General features: G+C 35.4%; 1 pseudogene; it reads right to left on the bottom strand.

Moving 5' to 3' along the window:
* Nucleotides 1–12,134: 12,134 nt before the first annotated feature.
* Nucleotides 12,135–20,525, bottom strand: part of LOC124974648 (cyclin-dependent kinase 17-like) — an 83,510-nt pseudogene continuing 75,119 nt past the window's right edge.

Here is a 20,525-nt window from a genome sequence, read left to right as displayed (position 1 = left end):
AAATATCAAAAAACTAAAATCAATACTTTATTACATTGTATAAAAGTTGCCTAAGCAATACCAGAAAGTTAAATCATGGCTAACAGTAACTGGAAAAATGCTGACACCATTTTATTTATTATCCATTTTACTATTAATCTCCCAACTTTGAGAAATAAGTACAACAAATTATTTCTCTATGATTTTTGGTAATTAATACAATGGAAGGTAGCTTTCTTATTTATCTTTCAGATGATAAGACTGAGTTATAAGGAGGTAAAGGACAGAGACATAAATTTGCTTATCCTATAGCTTTGTAAGTTCCCAGTTGTTTCCCCAATACTTACTCTCCTGCTCCTGAGAATATCATAAACTAGCATGCTTGTCCAAATAGTTTCCTGGTCTACAATCAGAATTTTGGTATTGGTATGAAATGAATTTTACAATCTCTGAAACTCAACTAACTAAATGTCACATGATTCTGAAGCCAGAATTGGAGACAGTCAGTGTAGAAATAGGGGATCTGGTCAAATCAAGGAAAGGAAAAAAGGTCATGAAAGTAATCTGCCTTTGGAATTTGGAGAATGCCTCTGGGAGAATGGAATGTCAATGATCTCCTGAGCCCATAGATAAACAAATTTACCTGCTTTTATCAAGAACTTCAAGCAAGGAGCTGCTAATTAATGCCCTCTGGACCCATGCCTCCCTGAGTCATTTGACGATTCCCTTTCCCTCTCCATTTTTCACTTTATTCATCTCACTTGCAAAACCAGGTCTAGTCATGTAGGCAGAAAGGTGAGATAAGGGTAAAGGGAACTGGAGAACAAAAGAGACCTTAACCTATAAAAGATGTAGGTTTCACTCGCTTCTTGGGACTTTAGAACATCATCTATGGCCCCCTTAACCCACCAGGGAGAACTGTGTTTTATTACCTTTGTTGAGAACAGGGTGATATCTGTGCAGCTAACTGTCTCAATCACCTGGATGCAGGCAATACGGGACAACAGGACTGCTGTGCTTACCAAGGTTAAGAGATATTTGTCTGAGGAATGTGCAGTTGCCTGGAAACCTTATCTATCAAGAACAGGGGGCCTAGCCCCAACACATCTCCTGCATAGTTCACCCCTTCCCTCCTCTCTTCTTCCACTAGGACTGTTCAGTTCTGGTGGGATGCAATGAGAATCAAATAGATTGGCAGTGATACCGCCATTTACCGATGACGAGTTCTGCTCCTTCTAATGTTGAAGATTGAACACTAGAGAAGCACACCAAGGCAAGCATATTAAGCAGGTTTATTTAAAGGGAATAATACAGACTTCTCCCGGCAGGAAGAAGGGGGCCATGGCTGATGTTCTCAAAGTCCCAAGAAGTGAGTGCACCCTACACCTTTTATAGGTTAAAGTCTCTTTTGTTCTCCAGTTTTCTCCCCCCTTATCTCTCTCTCCTTCCTGCCTACATGACTAGGCCTGGTTTTGCATAAGTGAGAAGCCATGCGCAGGGGGAGGGCCAAGGTGATTCAGGCAAGGGCCCAGGGGGCATTAATTAGCAGCTCCTTGCTTACAGTCCTTGGTAAAGGCAGGTAAATTTGGTCATCAATGGGCTCCGGAGATCCTTGACATTCCATTCTTCCAGGGGCAGTCTCCAACTTCCAAAGGCAGATGGCTTCATGGCTTCATTTCCTCGAATTGACCCAATTTCCTATTTCTACACTAACTACCTGTCCTTATTTCTGGCATCAGCAGGACCCAACCAGAGGAGGACTAATGTTTAGCTGTTCAAATGTTAACCAATAATGTACAGGTCTTTGTGTGTGAATGCTTGGAAATCTCTTAAATAGAGGGCTTTCTTGCCTCTCGGGGCCACTCCCCACTCAGCCATTGCAATGGTCTGAGAGGATGGTCGCGGTACAGGATTGAGCTTGCAATAAAACCTCGTTGTGTGTCTTGCATTACCATGTGTGCACTTTGACTCTCTGGGGATCAGTCAATATCGGGGACCAGTTGATATCGGACCCTAACAGCTTTAAATAAAACCTGCTTAATATTGATACCGCCGTTTACCGGTGACGAGTTCTGCTTCTTCTAATGTTGAAGATTAAGCACTAGAGAAGCACGCCAAGGCAAGCATATTAAGCAGGTTTATTTAAAGGGAATAATACAGACTTCTCCCGGCAGGGAGAAGGGGGCCATGGCTGATGTTCTAAAGTCCCAAGAAGTGAGCACACCCTGCATCTTTTATAGGTTAAAGTCTCCTTTGTTCTCCAGTTCTTTCCCCCCTTATCTCACCTCCTTCCTGCCTACATGACTAGGCCCAGTTTTGCGTAAGTGAGAAGCCAAGGGCAGGGGGAGGGCCAAGGTGATTCAGGTGGGTAAGGGCCAGGGGGCATTAATTAGCAGCTCCTTGTTTGCAGTCCTTGATAAAGGCAGGTAAATTTGGTTATCAATGGGCTCCGGAGATCTTTGATATTCCATTCTTCCAGGGGCAGTCTCCAACTTCCAAAGGCAGATGGCTTCATGGCTTCATTTCCTCGAATTGACCCGATTCCCTATTTCTACACTAACTACCTGTCCTTAATTCTGGCTTCATTCCCCCCTTTAGCTATAGGAACTCCTAACTGCTTTAAGGAAAAGGGGGCGTCGGTCGTTCTGGCTGCTTCGAAGCTGAAAGGGGGCAGCGAGGGGTAAAGCAGTTTGGAGTTCCTTTTTTAAAAATCGGGTCAATCGAGGGGTCCAAGGTAAAAGTCTGGTTGGGGAAGAGCAGGTTGTAAAGTCATCTGGGGGTGGGCGCTTCTATGATAGAAGAACAAAAAGACATGAGTACTGAAATGAGATTAGTACAAAGTAAATGTTGCAGCATCTGGAACATGCCACTGAGTATCATGAAAATGACAGAAGTCAATCTCTCACCAGGTGGTGGAAGAACTGAGAAATTGTTCCCATAACTAGGCCTAGCAAAGGCTGGAAAGGACAAGGCCTTTATTTGGGAACTTTAACATTGTCCAGGTTATCAGGAATGTAAACACAACATTTAACTCTTAATGTCATAGATGTCCCAAAAAAATATAGTTAAGCTACTTAATGTCATCTGATTTTTGTAAAATATCCCTTTATTGGTATAACCTGTGTTTAGTAGAGAGCTCTATACTTCTGTTACTTAGGGCTAGATAATCATACGAGCAAACATAGATTAAGTCTACCTGTGTAGCCTAGGAAGGTCTGCAGGTCTTAAACTGACTAAAAACTTCTGACTCTGACAGTTTCTCTTGATAGTTATCAGGCACATTTGCTGAAGAATCTTTCTTTCATTTGTAGCTTCCAGTCTTTATTCTAGTGGGCTAATACAAGTGTACATCTTAAGTTACATTTAACTATTATTTCTTTTAAATGCCCAAGAATGGCTATATTTTGGTTTTAACTGTTTTGCTGGGTGTCTAAGATCAAGCTGGTCAAATTGACCTGGTTCCTGTCTTGTTAAAGAGTCAGCTGATTTTCCACAGGGGCCACTCGTAGAGAACTTAAGAGCAGCTTCTTAGCTCCACCAGTGCCATTGGTTAGGTAGGGTCTCCTTGATGAGGTGACTTCCTTTGGAAGCATTAAGGGATGTCTCCCTTTTTCCATGACCCTCCTTGGCAGTAGATGCACTGAGTGATTTTTCATCTCTAGTCTCAACAATCTCCTTGATCAGGAGGTTGTGCGACCCAGAGTTGCAGCACTCCTTAGAGAAGTCCTCTTGTTCCCTGGGTTCAGGCTGACTGAGGGCAAAAGATCCAAATACTGGTCTATCTTGCCTTCTGTATTTAATTCCAATCTCTAAGTTTGATCTTAATCATTCAGCAAGCCAGTTTCACCAGTCATAATGTAAGAGTACTGGGCTTTAACTTCAATGTCCATAACTTTACAGTTATTTACCCTTTTATCTAACTGGAGTCTGCATTAGTACTGGAATTTACCACTATCTATAGGTGATGGCTTATTATCACAAGTTACCTAGGTTGTGTGTTCTTGAACCAGCTACTTCTGCAAAACATTAACAGGTAACAGTTTTACAAAATGAAATTAGCAAGAGTAAAAATACATTTAGCTTGTATAATAGATATCTTGAATTTTGACTGAAAACCACATTATATTCCCTATTTGAGATCATACTACTTTTCAACAAGAATCAATCTTTTGACTATAACTTTAAATAAGCTGAAGTCTGACTAACAAATAAATAAGCTGGAGTCACTCTAACATGCAGTAAGGTGGGAGGCAGAGCCTTATCTCAGGTAAGGCATGGCTCTTTACAGACCTTAAGTGTTCTAATTCTGATGTTGATCTTTGCTTCTACCTTAAATATCATTAAGTAGTTTACATATACTGTTTCCTGAGTCTATATAAACTTTATAATTAACACAATTTAACATTGTATCTAAAACATGAATCAAAGAAAGGCTGAGAGAGCTTTTAACTTTCCTTTTGTGTGTCAAAGTGGCAAAATATTTTCATGTTTCACAAAATTAACCTTTAAACAAGTCAGGCTCTAACTTTTATAAATACATTTACATCTGAAATTCTTTTTCTCAGTGTAAAAAGTAACCAATTTTGCATATACTCTATTGATAACAGGTCCTATAATAGAACATTAAATGATAGAAATTAATCCCCAATAAAATTTACTCTTTATAAGTTTAAAATTACCATTACAGACAAGTTTATCTGGAGAATAGCAGCTTGATAAATTCCCTGCTTTAAAACTTGTATACCTGAAAAATATGAACACATTTAATATACAACTAGTGACCACTTCACAATTACCTTGACACTTTTATCTTACCAAATTTAGTTTTTAAAGAAAAATGTAGACTCTGTAACACAGTATAATACTCTAACAGTTGTTTAACCATAATTGTGTAAGCCCCAATTTTTAAGACTAATTGTTCTAAAGAAAAAAACTTAATAGACACAAAGTTAAGAGTAAATTAGTGTTTCTAAGAAATCCTTGCCATTTAACCATGTCATTTTACCATATAGATTAAACTTTGGTTTATATCAGAACATTAGTATTTCACTTTAGGAAAAACCTTAAATAGCTTTAGCTGTTTCACATACATACAACCAACTTAGTTACACGCAAACTTGTTGAAACTTGCCCTTTACTTACACAGACTTTCTTAGCACTTACTTAGACCCTCATGTATTTCATCACACAATCACTTTCTTACACAGAAACATTTCCTTTTCCCTTTTACTAAATATATTTCCATACCCAGAACCTTTTATTTTCTCTTTCCTATCTGTTGACCCCTTTTTGTTCACATTCTGAAACAACTCTTATGAAATTTCTGAATTTAGATAAATTGCTCTATTTTAATAAGATTAAATATTTTGTTGTTTATAGTACTCTAATTGAAACACAGTTGAAACTTTTGGGACCCTTTGTATATAGAATTGCACTTGTTAGGACATAACTCTTAGTAACCTCGTTTTTTAGGTTAGTGATGACACAAAGCAAGTTTAAACCCTTTTATTTACCAACCTATGAAAACACCAATAATGTTGAAGTATGATACCCCATGGAATTTAAGGAGTTAAGAGTACTTGATGCTATTTAACAATTAGCATTTTAACTTTGCAAATTAATTAGATGTCTCTACAAACACATTTGAGTAATCCCATACATGTTAACTCTAATTCACTTATTCTGTAAAAACCAAGATATCAGACAAGTTTCCTGAACAGTATCTGCTGTCTCTTCCCTGTTGAAGAAAAGTCCTAGAAACAATTGATATTAGACATTTTATTAACATCAATATTTTATTAGCTTGACCACCTAGAGACTTGCGAGTTATTTTCAAAGACATTTTACTTTCATTAGTTTACCCAATTTGAATTGAACCTTTAAATCACGTGAATTAAAAGTATTTGGATCCATTTTTAAATTTTAATTTTAGGAGCGCTCAGTTTTGATACAGACAACACCAGACAGCACGACATACAAATAACACAAAATCAAAGGCCTTGTAACTTTATAGGTGAATCTCCATTGCAATGTAACAGATGTTCAAAAACTCTAGTTGAATAGAAAATAGAACTGATCAAAAAAAATCATGAGCTCAAAAAAATATAGAATTAAAAAAAAACAAGAGTCTTGGAAAAATGATACGGCCATTAATTACTTTAGTAAAGCACCATAAAATTTACTTTTGCTGGAGTTTAGGTAAGGCTCTTTTTTTACCTTTTTTTTTCCCTTGGGTTTGAGACCGTTCTCCTACTGAGCCTTTAGGCTTCCTATTTACATTTCAATGTAAGCCTTGACTGAGATCTGGAAGGACCTAACAGGTTTTAACAGAAACTTTGTGCCTAGGGTATTTTAGTCATCTCATCAGGACAGGTTGAATGTCAAAGAAAATTATGAGACCTTATTTTCCATTACTTTAGAGAATGAAGCTACTTTGCTAAGTTCCTCACTGAGATATGCCATTGGTTATTGAGTTGCCTATGGCTGCCTATCCAGGATTTATTTTCCCCTTTTGTGACAAACAGGTTAAATTTTGCTTCATAGGTAAGCTGAGGACAGGAGCTTGAAGTAAGGCCCCTTCCTGGGGCAGAATATTGTCCTATGGTGGCTATTTCCTGTAGTTGAACCTGTTGATGACATAATTAAGCTTTATTTTTTGAGATCTTTTAATTCCTATTAGCTAAGAAGTTTAGGAGTTCTGCAATGGCCTTTTGATATTCCTCCTGGGTGGAGGCACATAAAGGATGTACTTTACTTACTGGAGAACAATCACAGAATGTTTTATCTCTGAATTTTGTTAAGTCCTTAGCTAAGGTTTGTCCGGAACAGGTGAGGGCCATGTAAATCCTGAGGCAATACTGTCTAGGTTAGTTGAGCTACAGTATCTGGTTCCTCAAAGGCAAACAAATTGTTATTCAGAGTCTAGCATAAACAGGAAAAACCATCTTTTAAATCTAACTTAGTAAACCAAGCAGCAGTTGGAATCCAAGATAAAAGTGTATGAATTAAGAACTACAGGGTGGGGGAAATTACTGCTTCATTATTCTAAGGTCTTGGACTAGGCAGTTTGCTTTTTAACTCCTAAATGGGCAAATTGCATGGGCTATTGCAAGGCATTAAAAGTTTCTGTCAGTTTGAATGATCTTTAATAAGTCCTTTTTCTTGCCTATATGTTCCCTTTTCTTTCCTTTGATGTCTATTAAAAATGGAAGATACAAGTTGGAGAAGATTATCTGAGGATTGAACAGGGCCACGTGCCAATTTTGAAATTTCCTCTAAATATTTGGGGCTGACTAATTGATAAATTTATACTTTAAAAGTAGGTGGCCCTTTATGGATTCAGGATTCAGAGTGGTGTGCTTTCTTATTGCTTTCCTAAGTCTCTCCATGAAAATAGCAGGACTTTCCTGAAGGCTGCATAATAGTTTTTTTACGCATCCTACTCATTATTTGAATCCCAGTTAGGATGGTTTCTGGGAACTGCCTGTACTCTAGATGGTTAATAGCATAATTTTCCAGGTGAGGTCAAATACCTGGCATAAGTTTTGAAACATCTCAATATTTATTAGGATCCTCCAAAAGCCTCCTTAAATTTTTGTCTATCTTAAGTTGGGAGGGTTCCCTCAATTTTCCTCCCTTATTGGGCGATTCCTCAAGGCTTTCTCCTCTCATGGTAGAGATTATTGCTGTCAAACATGGTAACATATGAAAGGCACTTTTCTTGATCATTTGCAATTTAGCAGTATGCAGGCTAGTGGTGAACCTGGCAATACTGTTGAGAGTGAAGCTCCCATCTAAGTGGAAGAAAAGAAAAATAGACCTCAGGCGCCCGCGCCGGAGACTATGTGCAGGGACGTCTCCCTAAGTTTGAGCTTCAATCCGGTCCAGAAAACCCGTCTCTCACTACCTGGCTTTGCCAAAGTATTTCTGGCCTCCTTTGGCAAAGTGCTGGGGCTCTAGTTTGCCCTGTGCTAGAGACCCTTGGAGGATTCAGACTTAAGGGCATTACTGCTTTCCTCCCTGCCACTATAAATTCCTACAACAAAAGAAGAATTGTACATCTTCTTGCCTATTTTGTAGACTAAAGGGATCTCCAAAGGGTGAGGGGGACACCTATTGATTGTTAGACATATAATACCCTGTTCTCTGAGGGATTCAAGGGAGGGGTTGAATTAAAGTATACATCCTCCTTGCAGCTTAGAACACACTGAGCACCTTTAAGCACAGGAAAACTTTAAACAAACTAACAAAGGCTAAATATGCAAACAAAGATAACCTGAGTACTTTCCTATTGATTTTCCTATGATCCTACTATCTGAATGTTTAATGTCTGATCGGCGAGCGAAGGGAAAACATCCAGGAGGGAATGGATGTGTGCGGTGTGCTGCGCGGCCCATACGGAGGCAAATGTAATTGGCGCTTTCCCTCGGTGCCGTTTGTCTACCGATCAGCCTGGATACCCCTTAGGGCGGTCGGGAGGGGGAGTCCAGAGAAGGAACCTTTGGGGTCCACCCGAGAGTAGCCCGGGCCGAGAACCCCTCAGTTGTTCCAACCTTTCCTCCGCCTCCACGCATCCTGGGCAGATCAGGACTAGGGACACTGTGTACTCACGGCAATTGCGCTCCGGGCCTGGACAGAAAAGTAGGAAACGGCTTCAGCAGAGCCCCAACGTGCCTGCAGAGCAGGGGATTGGAAACTTGCCTGAGCCGAGAAACCTCTCACCCGAGTCTTAAGAATGGCGGCTGCACTAGTTGCATTTAAGTAGCCGACGGGTGCCCATTTTGCCCTCCAGAAAGAAAGAGACAGAAAGATGCACCTCGGACAGATTGGGGTGCGTGAAGAGAAAAGCTCACTTACCTCGGCGTAGATCTCGGTGGGACCTCCAAATCTGATACCGCTTTTTACCCGGTGACGAGTCCTGCTTCCTCAGGTGTTGAAGTATAATGCCGGAGAAGCACGCCGAGGCAAATGTAGAGTGGAAAATGCAGCTTTATTAAAGAAAAGGAAAAGCAGACTTCTCCCGGGTGGAAGAAGGGGACCCAAAGGCGGAATCCGTGGGATGAGCAAATCTCGTTCTTTTTATGGGTTTCATTCTCCCATTCTTTCCCCCTTGTCTCCTCCCTTCCTGCCTACTGGATTAGGCCTGGTTTTGAAATGTAAAAAGCGAAAAGCGGATGGGGCAGAGGGAGGGTCAAGGTGACCCAGATGGGCAAGGCGTAGATCTCGGTGGGACCTCCAAATCTGATACCGCCGTTTACCGGTGACGAGTTCTGCTTCTTCTAATGTTGAAGATTAAGCACTAGAGAAGCACGCCAAGGCAAGCATATTAAGCAGGTTTATTTAAAGGGAATAATACAGACTTCTCCCAGCAGGGAGAAGGGGGCCATGGCTGATGTTCTAAAGTCCCAAGAAGTGAGCACACCCTGCATCTTTTATAGGTTAAAGTCTCCTTTGTTCTCCAGTTCTTTCCCCCCTTATCTCTCCTCCTTCCTGCCTACATGACTAGGCCCAGTTTTGCGTAAGTGAGAAGCCAAGGGCAGGGGGAGGGCCAAGGTGATTCAGGCGGGTAAGGGCCAGGGGGCATTAATTAGCAGCTCCTTGTTTGCAGTCCTTGATAAAGGCAGGTAAATTTGGTTATCAATGGGCTCCGGAGATCTTTGATATTCCATTCTTCCAGGGGCAGTCTCCAACTTCCAAAGGCAGATGGCTTCATGGCTTCATTTCCTCGAATTGACCCGATTCCCTATTTCTACACTAACTACCTGTCCTTAATTCTGGCTTCAATATGCTTGCCTTGGCATGCTTCTCTAGTGTTCAAACTTCAGCATTAGAAGGAGTGGAACTCATCAACTGTAATGGTGGTATCAATTCTATTCAAGCCAAATTTTATCATTAATGAAAATGACTATATTGTAATTCCTAGACCTCTGATTTTCACTGGTCATAAAAAAAGGGTAGAATTTTCAGAAAGATTAAGGACAACTTACAGTATAACAACTCAAATTGAATTGACCCTCACTTACTTGAAGCCCCAAGTGTATTTACTACTAAATAAAATAAATAAGTAACAAAAGCAACAAAGTTGATTATATTACCTCATGGAAATATCACAATTTCTTTTCTCTCTCTTTTGTTTTTCTTCTTTTCCTCTTAATTTTGTACTGGAGATTTAACCCAGGGCCACTTTACAATGAATTTATTATTTTGAGTCAGGGTCTTGCTAAATTGTTTAAGGGCTTCACTACCTTGTTGAGGCTGTTCTTGAGTTTGCAATCATTCTGTCTCTGTCTCCCACACCACTGGGATTGCAGGCATGTATCAATGCACCTGAAAGTAATCAGAATTTCTTACTGGTCTGTGAGAAGATAAAATTTGCTCTACTTCCTTTAAAGAAATCAAAGAGAAAATTTAAAGCACTCAGAGTATTCCCAGATAAAAGTGGATTTTTGATGGTCCTTGACATTCCTTTTGCATTTCAAATACTCATGAATGTTTCTTTGTCACAGTCATTCATTTTGTGATTATTTCAAAGAGCAGTAAATGCAGTTTGACAAAGAGAGAAGGAAGGGTGGGGACCATTAAAAGGGAAATAACAATATAATCTATTTTAAAAAGACTGTATAATCTATGAAAGCATATGTAAATAACTTGTAATTTTTTTGTTTAAACATAGGTGGCCCACTCATTTCCTTTTCAATGAAGAAAATACAAATAGGAAATTATGCTTCAAACAGATAGCAAAATACTAAGTGAGTAGAAGTATCCAAATTGCCAAAGACAAATTCACCATTTAAAAAGTAAATTTTTAATGCATTACCAAGTAAAAACCTGAAGTACTCATAATCTTTAGTGAAATTTCCCAAAGTGAAACTATTGTAATAATTTGTGAAAAATAAAAAATTTAATTTTGAAAACTGCATGGGTTTTTAAACACTAAGTTCTATCAAAGTGACACCGCTGTTTACCGGTGATGAGTTCTGCTCCTTTTAATGTTGAAGATTGAACACTAGAGAAACATGCCAAGGCAAGCATATTAAGCAGGTTTTATTTAAAGGTAATAAAACAGACTTCTCCTGGGAGGAAGAAGGGGCCATGGCTGATGTTCTAAAGTCCCAAGAAGTGAGTGCACCCTCCATCTTTTATAGGTTAAAGTCTCTTTTTTTCTCCAGTTCTCTCCCCCATTATCTATCCTTCCTGCCTATGCGACTAGGCCTGGTTTTGCATTAAGTGAAAAGCCATGGGCAGGGGGAGGGCCAAGTTGATTCAGGCAGGTAAGGGCCCAGGGGACATTAATTAGCAGCTCCATGCTTGCAGTCTTTGATAAAGGCAGGTAAATTTGGTAATCAATGGGCTCTGGAGATCCTTGACATTCCATTCTTCCAGAGGCAGTCTCCAACTTCCAGAGACAAATGACCTCATGGCTTCATTTTCTCTATTTGACCTGATTCCCTATTTCTACACTACCTGTCCTTAATTCTGTCTTCAATATCATAATACATATAGCAATATGAAGAAAATCAAATCTCACAGATATGAAGTTTGAAAAGAGGAGAAACATTTTAACAGTATTATATAATTATTGTAGATAGTGTTATTTGATATATTAGAATTAGATTAAGTTCTTTCTTCAAGGTTATATGGTAACTTAAATTATATCCATAAACCATTCATACTTTTGTGAAAATTCACAAATTTGATAAAATTAATGTATTTTACTGCTTGGCAAAATATTTTAAGTGTAACTGATACATTTTCTCTAAGAATGTGCAATGGTGAAGAATACCATGATATACATTGGTGGCACTGCCTGAACATATACCAGGAAAAAGCAGTTTTATTCTTATATTTCTGGATCTACAGTGCAAATATTAACACAGGTAAAAAAGCAAACAACATTTAGTAACTTCTGAAAAAATATTTTTACCTCTTGACACCCCCTGAAATGGTATCAGAAACCTGGGGTCCATGGGCCACACCTGGGAACCACACCTTTTAGTATTTGTTGCTAACAACCAATATAAACCACCCACAAAATTTGTCAGATATTGTTCCGTGAGCTCAGAGAAAATTTCCAAACTCACATGAAAGTGATAACACAGTGTGAAAATGGTTGTTCTTTTATACCTAACCACCTAGAGGAATTTATAAATATTTAATCATTTCATACCAAATTCTGCTAGCTTTAAATCCCCTTTTTCATTAAATAGAAGGTTCTGTGGTTTAAGTCTCAATGCAACATCATTACTCTGTGGAAATAAGTTAACCATGTGGAATTTGGTATAGAAACAGCTACAAAAGCAAATAAGTAAAAATTAGTCTTACAGATATCAAGATATACTTTGGTATTAGCATAATCTATGGTCAGTAGAAAAACAACTGGTCTAGAATAGTAAAAGAAAAAAAGGAAGAAATCACATCATTTTAAGGACAATGCCTTTTCCATTTTGAATTGTTTTCTCAATTTTAGTTCATTTTTCAATTTGAAGCATCTATCATTTTTGTCAGCAGTGTCTATGAAAATAAATATTTTAAATATGACAAAATTTTGTTTTAATAGTAATAGTTCATTTATTAGAGAAAGCAGTCTAAACAGATGTATCCTACATACTACTAAAGCTTATAGTTTGATTATAAAATTCCAGTATGTCAATCAAACCCAGGCACTTACTCCCTTAAAAAACAATATTATCTGGGTCAGCACCTTTAAATATGCCATTGGACTTGGTGGCTTTATGTAAGGTCTCAGGTATCAGAGAGAATGAGGCTGCATACCCTGGCAAATTACCAGTTATAATAATATCTCAATCAGTTTTTAACACCTGCCTCCTTGATACTTTACTTTTATCAATTCCTACTCAGTTTCAAAATCAGCTATGATTCAAAAGGGATAATGCACACTAGTGCTCTGAAAAAAAAACAATTTCTATAAGACTGATGGTAGAGGTTATTTTTGTTTATTGTGGTGAAAAGGGAGATGTGGAGCATATCTTGATTTTCTGGTGTTACCAAAATGAACTTTAAGTACTGAACACTCAAGAGGTACCTTTGGTTCCCTTGTAGATAAAAAAGGACATCTGAATACCAATAATAAGCCAAGGCAGCAGGTTACTAAAGACAGGAATACCTCTGGTGGTATTTGGAGGGGGTATAGTAGGGATTGAACTCAAGAACCCTCTATATCAGAACTATGCCCCCAACTCTTTTGCATTTTAATTCTGAGACAGGCTTTCATTAAATTGTTCAGGATGGTATCAAATTTGTGATACTCCTAACTCAGTTTCCCAAGTAGCTATGCTGTGGGCATGCATCACCATTCCTGGTATGAATAAATTATAAACTGTGAAGTCTTCAGACTCCATATATTTATTGATGTATTTTGAAAACTCTAAAGTTACTACTTTAATATACTACTGTTGGGTAGCATTAGGGTTTCAGTCATGAGCACAGCTACCTTTCAGTATGTTTCTGATAAATTTTACATTTGGAAAACATTAAATGCAATTTTAACAAACAATAAAATATTTTTCAATTATGTACACTTGACTGATAAGACTTCTTAAACCTCTGTCAAATTATGATAATTTAAGACTATTTTCTTTCAAAATTAGTGCTAATATACAAGCTGAAAAAAGAGAATTTTAAAAACTGAGATCTACAAATAGCCTTCACAACACCTTGCAAATAACATATAAACTATGGTGAAAATAATCCTCATGAAATGTGTATGGAAATACTTTTAAAGTCTTGTTCTGAAATTCTTAGCATTGTGCTAGTCATATGTTCAGAACTTGCTTTCAATCAAAGAAACTTGCTTTCCTTTATATCTACCAAATTCACTATATAAAAAAAATGTAACTTTGAAGTTACTAATTTACTATCTACAGAATTATAAAGGTGTCAAACACACAAGAGGAATAGTCTATTTTCAAAATAGGTTTCTATAAACTGTTGAACTTTGGAGAAATAAATCTTTGAAAATGTAAAATATACCACTCAGAACAAAGAAGTCTATAAGAACACAAGTATGTCAAGTGCTTTTATTTATCTAATAAGCTCTGGGTTTCTTTTGTATCTGATTATTATAGCAAACAACTTTAGCATTATTTGAATTTTTAGATGTACAACAAAAACACAATTATTGTACTATTGTTGTGCCCAGCAGCTCGAGACTCCACAAAGACCACCAGAGACCACGATCAATGCAAGCAACAAAGAGTCATTTATTAGCAAGCTCGAGCCTCGTCCTCCACACACTCAGTAACTGGTGATGCTAAGAGGCCCCGAGCCCTTGTTTAGCAGGGTTTTTATAATGAAAGACAAGCAGTTTTACAGTGTTCTTTTTAATTGGTTAACATATAAAATTGTATACAAAGCATGTTAGTTTAAGCTCTGGGTCACACTGACCTCCGAGAGGAGGGTTGTCATTATCTTTAAGTTTGCTTTTTGGGTCAGCCACCTGGCCTTTACAGATAAGATAAGAGATGAGACAAAAATTATTTGTGGCTTTTATGAGGGGTTGAGGGCAGTTTGGGAACAGCCTCATATTTACACAGGTGCAAGCTTTTTCTATCTTTTCACTATTCCATATGACAATACAGGTAGTTACTTAAAGCAAAGCAATCACAATACCTATAAGTTTTTGGCCTTACTTATAACCCTTGTTCAAAATGCATAAGTTTGAAAAGTCACTGTTTCTATATAATTTAATACCATTTTAAATATATTAGGGGAGTTTACCATTTAAAGGTGACCTTTTGCAAAATGTACCCATCATTTGGATTTTTTTAAGAAAGTAAAATACACCCGCAGATTTTTCTACACATGGAGGACAATCAGTTATAATATGAAATAAAATATCAAAAATAGTTTTAGAAGATTTTAAAATGAAGCAGTTTTACAAAAAGTATGATCCCAGGAAAGCTGTTGTACAGTAAACAGAAGTTGAGTAAATAAGCCAAACAGAAAATTCCAAAGATTGGTTATGAGGTTGAGATATTTCACTTTGCAATCTAGCTCATTTTCTCTACACTTTTACATTACAAAATAAACATACCTTTACATTGTGCATTCTCATAATGTTTCCACAGTCATCCATGTACTGTTTTAGGTCTTTACCCTGAAAAAGCACAACATTTTACTATATGATAACACAGTTTTCAGAATGCATGGCTGATTAACTTAATAGCAACTAATTTTTTTAAAGAAAATTGTTCATCGGGAAAAGATACAGAATGCTCCACCTAATCTATTTAATTACCAATAAATAAACAACAATGGTCCTGTGGCTGTTAAAAAAGTCTAACTTTCTATTATTAAAGAAAAATAAAATACTGAGTATTTTGTAAATGTTTACCAGATACTCAAGGACCAGAGTCAAACATTTATCTGGGTGAACAATGTCATGTAAGGTTACTATGTTTGCATGTTTTAAATACTTTAAAAGTGAAACTGTCAAACAGAAATGGAAGACAATTGTTTAGTCTGTGGATGGCTGGATTTTATAAAAGCTTGAAGTAAGTTTAACATATAAAACAACTGTTATAATATTCTCTTAAGTTAAAAACAGAAATTTGCCAAGGAGATGAGTGGTAGAAAAACTGAAGGTATGAACTTTTACCATTTTCATGATTTTCTCTAATATTACAACTCACCATATTCTACTTTTTATTTCTTTTATGATAACTTTTTGAGCCTCTGTGATTAATTTATATACAGTTCAAGGTAGGCTTTCTTCTGCTATGTTGCTAATCAGTTGGCTCAAACATTATTTACTTCTTTGTTTTGTCACCAGGGATTGAACCCAAGTCACATCTCTAGCCCCTCTGCTTTTTGTTTAATTTTTATTTTGAGGCAGGGTCTAGCTAACTTGCTTAGGTTCTCATTAAGTTGCTGAGGCTGACTTCAAACTTACAACCCTGCCTTGGCCTCCTGAGCCATAGGGTTTGAATGCATTTACCACCATATCTGAATCAAATCAATTTTGAATAATTCACTTTTTAAAAAATGGTATCATGACATGTTTATATACAGTTCATTTATTTCTTATATTTAATATATGCAGTTAATTTACAGTTACCATGCTTCCCATGTAATAATATGTAAAATTTCCCTATCAGATATTTGTCTATGTCATTACTTTTAATGACTTCATAGTCTTTCACTATACATTAATAATATTTATTTCTTCCTACTGAATGTTAGTTTTAGAAATAATTTTTAAAGGTCTAATCATGTCTTCCAGTCACTTATTATTTCTATCTGCTTTTATTTATTAAAATTACTCTTATAAAATATTGGTTTTAAAACAGTCTAAATAAATATAGCTTCTCATATAGCTGTGTTGGGTGTGCCTTCTTTGTGTTCCAAACAGATCTCTTTTAATGCCACCAAATTCTCTGTCAGCTTACTTCTTTTTTTATAAACTGTTGCATATGTACCCTATAATACATATTTTGGAAGAACAAGTCAAGAGTATCATAAGAGGGTGACAATGAAGAACAATAAAGAGCCCTAACTGAATTTCTAATTTCTAAGCATGCTGAATTCCATCTTGCAAAGAAAACTACAAAATGTCTAGTATTAGATTTTCTTATGGCAAAGATGACTTTCAGTTACATACACATAGCTTCCATGTTTTTATAAGACCAAAAATTGTCTCAAAAGTATAAAACAAGAATTTAATTTACTTTTTGTGCTTTATTTTAAATTAAGGTTTGGATCAATAGTATTATAATCAAAGGTGCTTTCCCTGTAACACTGAAGCACATTGAGCACATTAAATGAAAGAATAATTATACTGTTAAATCAAAAAAAGGTTTACCCAGGTTTTCAAACTTTTCATAATCTTTGCACATTAATTCTTTAAAAAAGAAAAGATGTTTCCTTATCAACTGTTGATTATTTTCCCTCCTGCTGTTTATTTTTTCATTACTCCTTTTTTATTTCTTACTGTTTATTTTTTATTTTTTACTTATTATTATCTTGCATATTATTACTGTGGAAGACAGAAAGTTTCTAAATTAGTTGGATTACAGGTAGCGAAAGTTCAAGAAAAAAACACATTTTAAGAATTTCTTAACCTTCAATGGAATGTTTTTATCTCTAAAGTTATTTTTCAGAAATTTTAAATCATGCAATTTCCCATGACAGCAGAGAGAGGAGATTGGTAGGAGGTTAAACACAAAGATGCCTGTTGTGTTACCAAAAAAATCTAAATATTTTCTGTTTCAATAAAAGATTTTAAACCTATTAAAAATACTCATTTCCTCTCAAACTGATAGGATACTTTCAAGAATTGAATGTTTCAATCCTCCTAATTTTGTTACCTATTCAGAACAAGATAGAATTTTTTAGATGATCATGTTCACAATTTTTTTATGGTTGGCAAAACCATACACTTAGATGATGAATGAGAAATTCTTACATTTTTAAAATAAGAATTTACTTACCTTTCCAAACTTTTCCAATTTTATGTAGGCTTCCATTTTCCCAAGTCCAATTTCTGACTGCAAGTAAAACTATGATAAATTGAGTATTTATTCTAAAAATTGTATCTCTCCCTCAACTTCTAAAACTCTCTAATTCTACAGTATTTAAGAATAGAAACAGTTGGTTACAGTCAAATTGTTGAACATCTATCAAGTTTCAAAATATACTTGATGTTGAAATATTGAAAGGGTCAAAAGCATCAGTATTCATAATTGAAATAGTCAACCTACTTTATATATGGATTGGATAATGGTCTGCAGTGAATGCCTTGTTTTATTTTGAGACCCCAAATTTTGAACTACCACAGACTTAGATTTTAAGATACTAAAGAATCTTGTAAAAATTAGTATTTGATTTTCCTTTTAACTAAATCACAAATAATTTTCTGATCTATCTTTGAATTCCTATGGAGACATTAAACCAAAAAGATACTATTTTTTAAGGTTCTCCAATCAAAATACAATTAAAAAGAAAACCAACTTTCATTCTACTAAAGATCAGGAAACATGCAAACACAAAACCAATAATGTAAATCTCATTTTTCCCTCCTTGAAAGATTTGAAAGTGAGTTCCCAAACCCTTTCTTTAAACCTTAAACTCACTACTTATATTATATTGAGTCAATAAATGGGGTAGATGGAATATATCAAAATATGTCACAGAAACCCAATATATCCAATGTATATTTTAAAAGAAAATTTAAAAATGTGAACAACCTTAACACCAAACATTAAAAAAACAATACAAACAGGTGGAAAATAGAAAATGAGAGAACAAAATAAAAAAAGCTGTAAACAGAAGTCAAGAATAAGCATTTTTTTAAAAATGTTTTCTAGAATCCATTTGCAATAGTAGAAGATACAATAATAACCTAAAAAAGATTCACTTCTTGCATAGATGATGTTAATGTCCTTAAATAAAAAGCTAGTTAAAGGATATATTGCATAATTTCAGTTTTCATAGGTATATAAATCATATTAAGTTAATAAAAAATTGCATTGTACTCCAATCCTAGAAAATCAAATATACATTTTTTTCTGGTGCTGTCAAATAAAGTAAAACTGATACTTGGTGAATAGACTTGGCATCACTTACTACTTTAGACAAAACAATAAATTTTCAAAATTTGAATGGCCAAAAGTAGAAGTCCTGTAAAGAAATTGTTTTTATCCTTTTGTTACAATGACATACACCAAGTTAAAATGATGTAGAAAACTGCAGGTCCAACTAAGAAGTGCTTAATTCAATTTTGAAAAAACTAAAATTCTTGTCCATAGGTAGTGTATTACTATATGACTGAAGAAGGCTTATTTTTGTTTTTTGGGGGTTTTTTGTTACCTTTTCTCTTTATGTATATGAGGTTTTTTATGAAAAACATTAAATTAGAGAAAAGAAGTTTTAGAATCATCATATACTACCTACCCAGGTACTGTCTTGTATGTAACTTATTATTTAGTAAATTATTGCTTTCTACTACCAATAGCTGTGTAGAATAATGAAGCAAAACTAAAAGATACAACACTTTCCAGAAATGAATAAAGATTTTTTAGTTCATTATAGATAATGAAGCCAAAAGCCCACTCTCCAGTACATGACAATCTGATTCCAATAATTTTGCACTTTACATAAAAAGTGTGGTTTACAACGTTAACAAAACTATGATAAAATGTCATTTTCTTAGACCTATCTGTGGAATTCAGATGTTTAAATTTACAAACATGGAATTACTGCACATTCAACTTGAATTTTAAGTTTTGGGTCATCTTTTACTGAGAGAAAATAACACTACTTTGAAAACAAACATAAGCCAATATGAACAAAACAATGAGTATCCAGAAAAAGGATATATAAAGTCATTGTCTATAACAATGAGAATACATAATTGTGACCTAGAAATCTATTCTTCTCATCAGTAGAAAAATTTTCTTACTCATTCATGTATGTTAAGTAAATTTGAGAATACCCTTAGACATTGGTCTATTGGTGATCATGACAAAAACAATAGAGTTTGCTTTAAATATTAAGTAAGTGAAAAAAATAGATTACATAAGTGTACTGACTATAAATTCATCTTTTTACAGGTGAAAAGTTACTACACAATGTAAGGAATGATTTTTTTTTTGTTTGTTTGTTTTTTGGGTGCTGGGGATCGAACTCAGGGCCTTGTGCTTGCAAGGCAAGCACTCTACCGACTGAGCTATCTCCCCAGCCCCTGTAAGGAATGATTTTAAAGGATACATGAAAAATTTAAGACTACAAAGAACCACTCTTTAGACAATAAAATTTAATGACATTAAGAGAAACAACACTAGCCCTAACCCTAAACCACTTGTTTACAATAAAAATGAATTAGAAACAAAATCAATGACACTAGAATATGATAAAAAAATTTTTAAGAGTAACATGTTGGCAATAATTAACTGTGTATTTCAACTGGTGGAGTGGATTGTGAATGTTCCCAACACAAATAAATAATGAATATTTAAGGTGACAGATATGCCGGTTACACTCATCTGTTCAGCACACATATATAAATGTATTGAAATGTCATTATACCCAACAAATATATAAAATCATGTGCCAATTAAAAATAAAATATACAAAGAAAAAAATTATCATACTGTTATTATGAAGTTAAATTTGAATAATGAGTCTGTAATAGAAACAGTATCACTGAATTCCACCCATGCAATAAAGTGGATAATTCAAATAAAAGGCAGTTACATTAGTGAACTATCAGATCCTGATGCAAAGAGTAAAGTATACTGCAATACCCATTTTAATAATTTCCAACCTTAAGGATTTAATGACCACACCTGAATATTAATTACTATAATTAATGAATTTTTAAATGGAATTTTTAGAAAAAATGTTTACATTTGTATCTGTTGGACACAAGATTAACAATAGATATAATCGCTAGCTTTATTTACATACTCTCCAGTGAAAAGTATTCAGAGGACAGAAGACAAAACTCATTAATTTAACATTTACCAAGCACAATGTTAGGTGCTGAGCATACACTGAAGAAGACACACATGATTCCTGCTTTCATGAGT

This window comes from Sciurus carolinensis, unplaced genomic scaffold (assembly GCF_902686445.1).
Source record: "Sciurus carolinensis unplaced genomic scaffold, mSciCar1.2, whole genome shotgun sequence".
Lineage (NCBI taxonomy): Eukaryota > Metazoa > Chordata > Mammalia > Rodentia > Sciuridae > Sciurus > Sciurus carolinensis.
The sequence above is the reverse complement of the archived record's forward strand: the minus strand, read 5'-3'. Positions and strand labels throughout refer to the sequence as shown.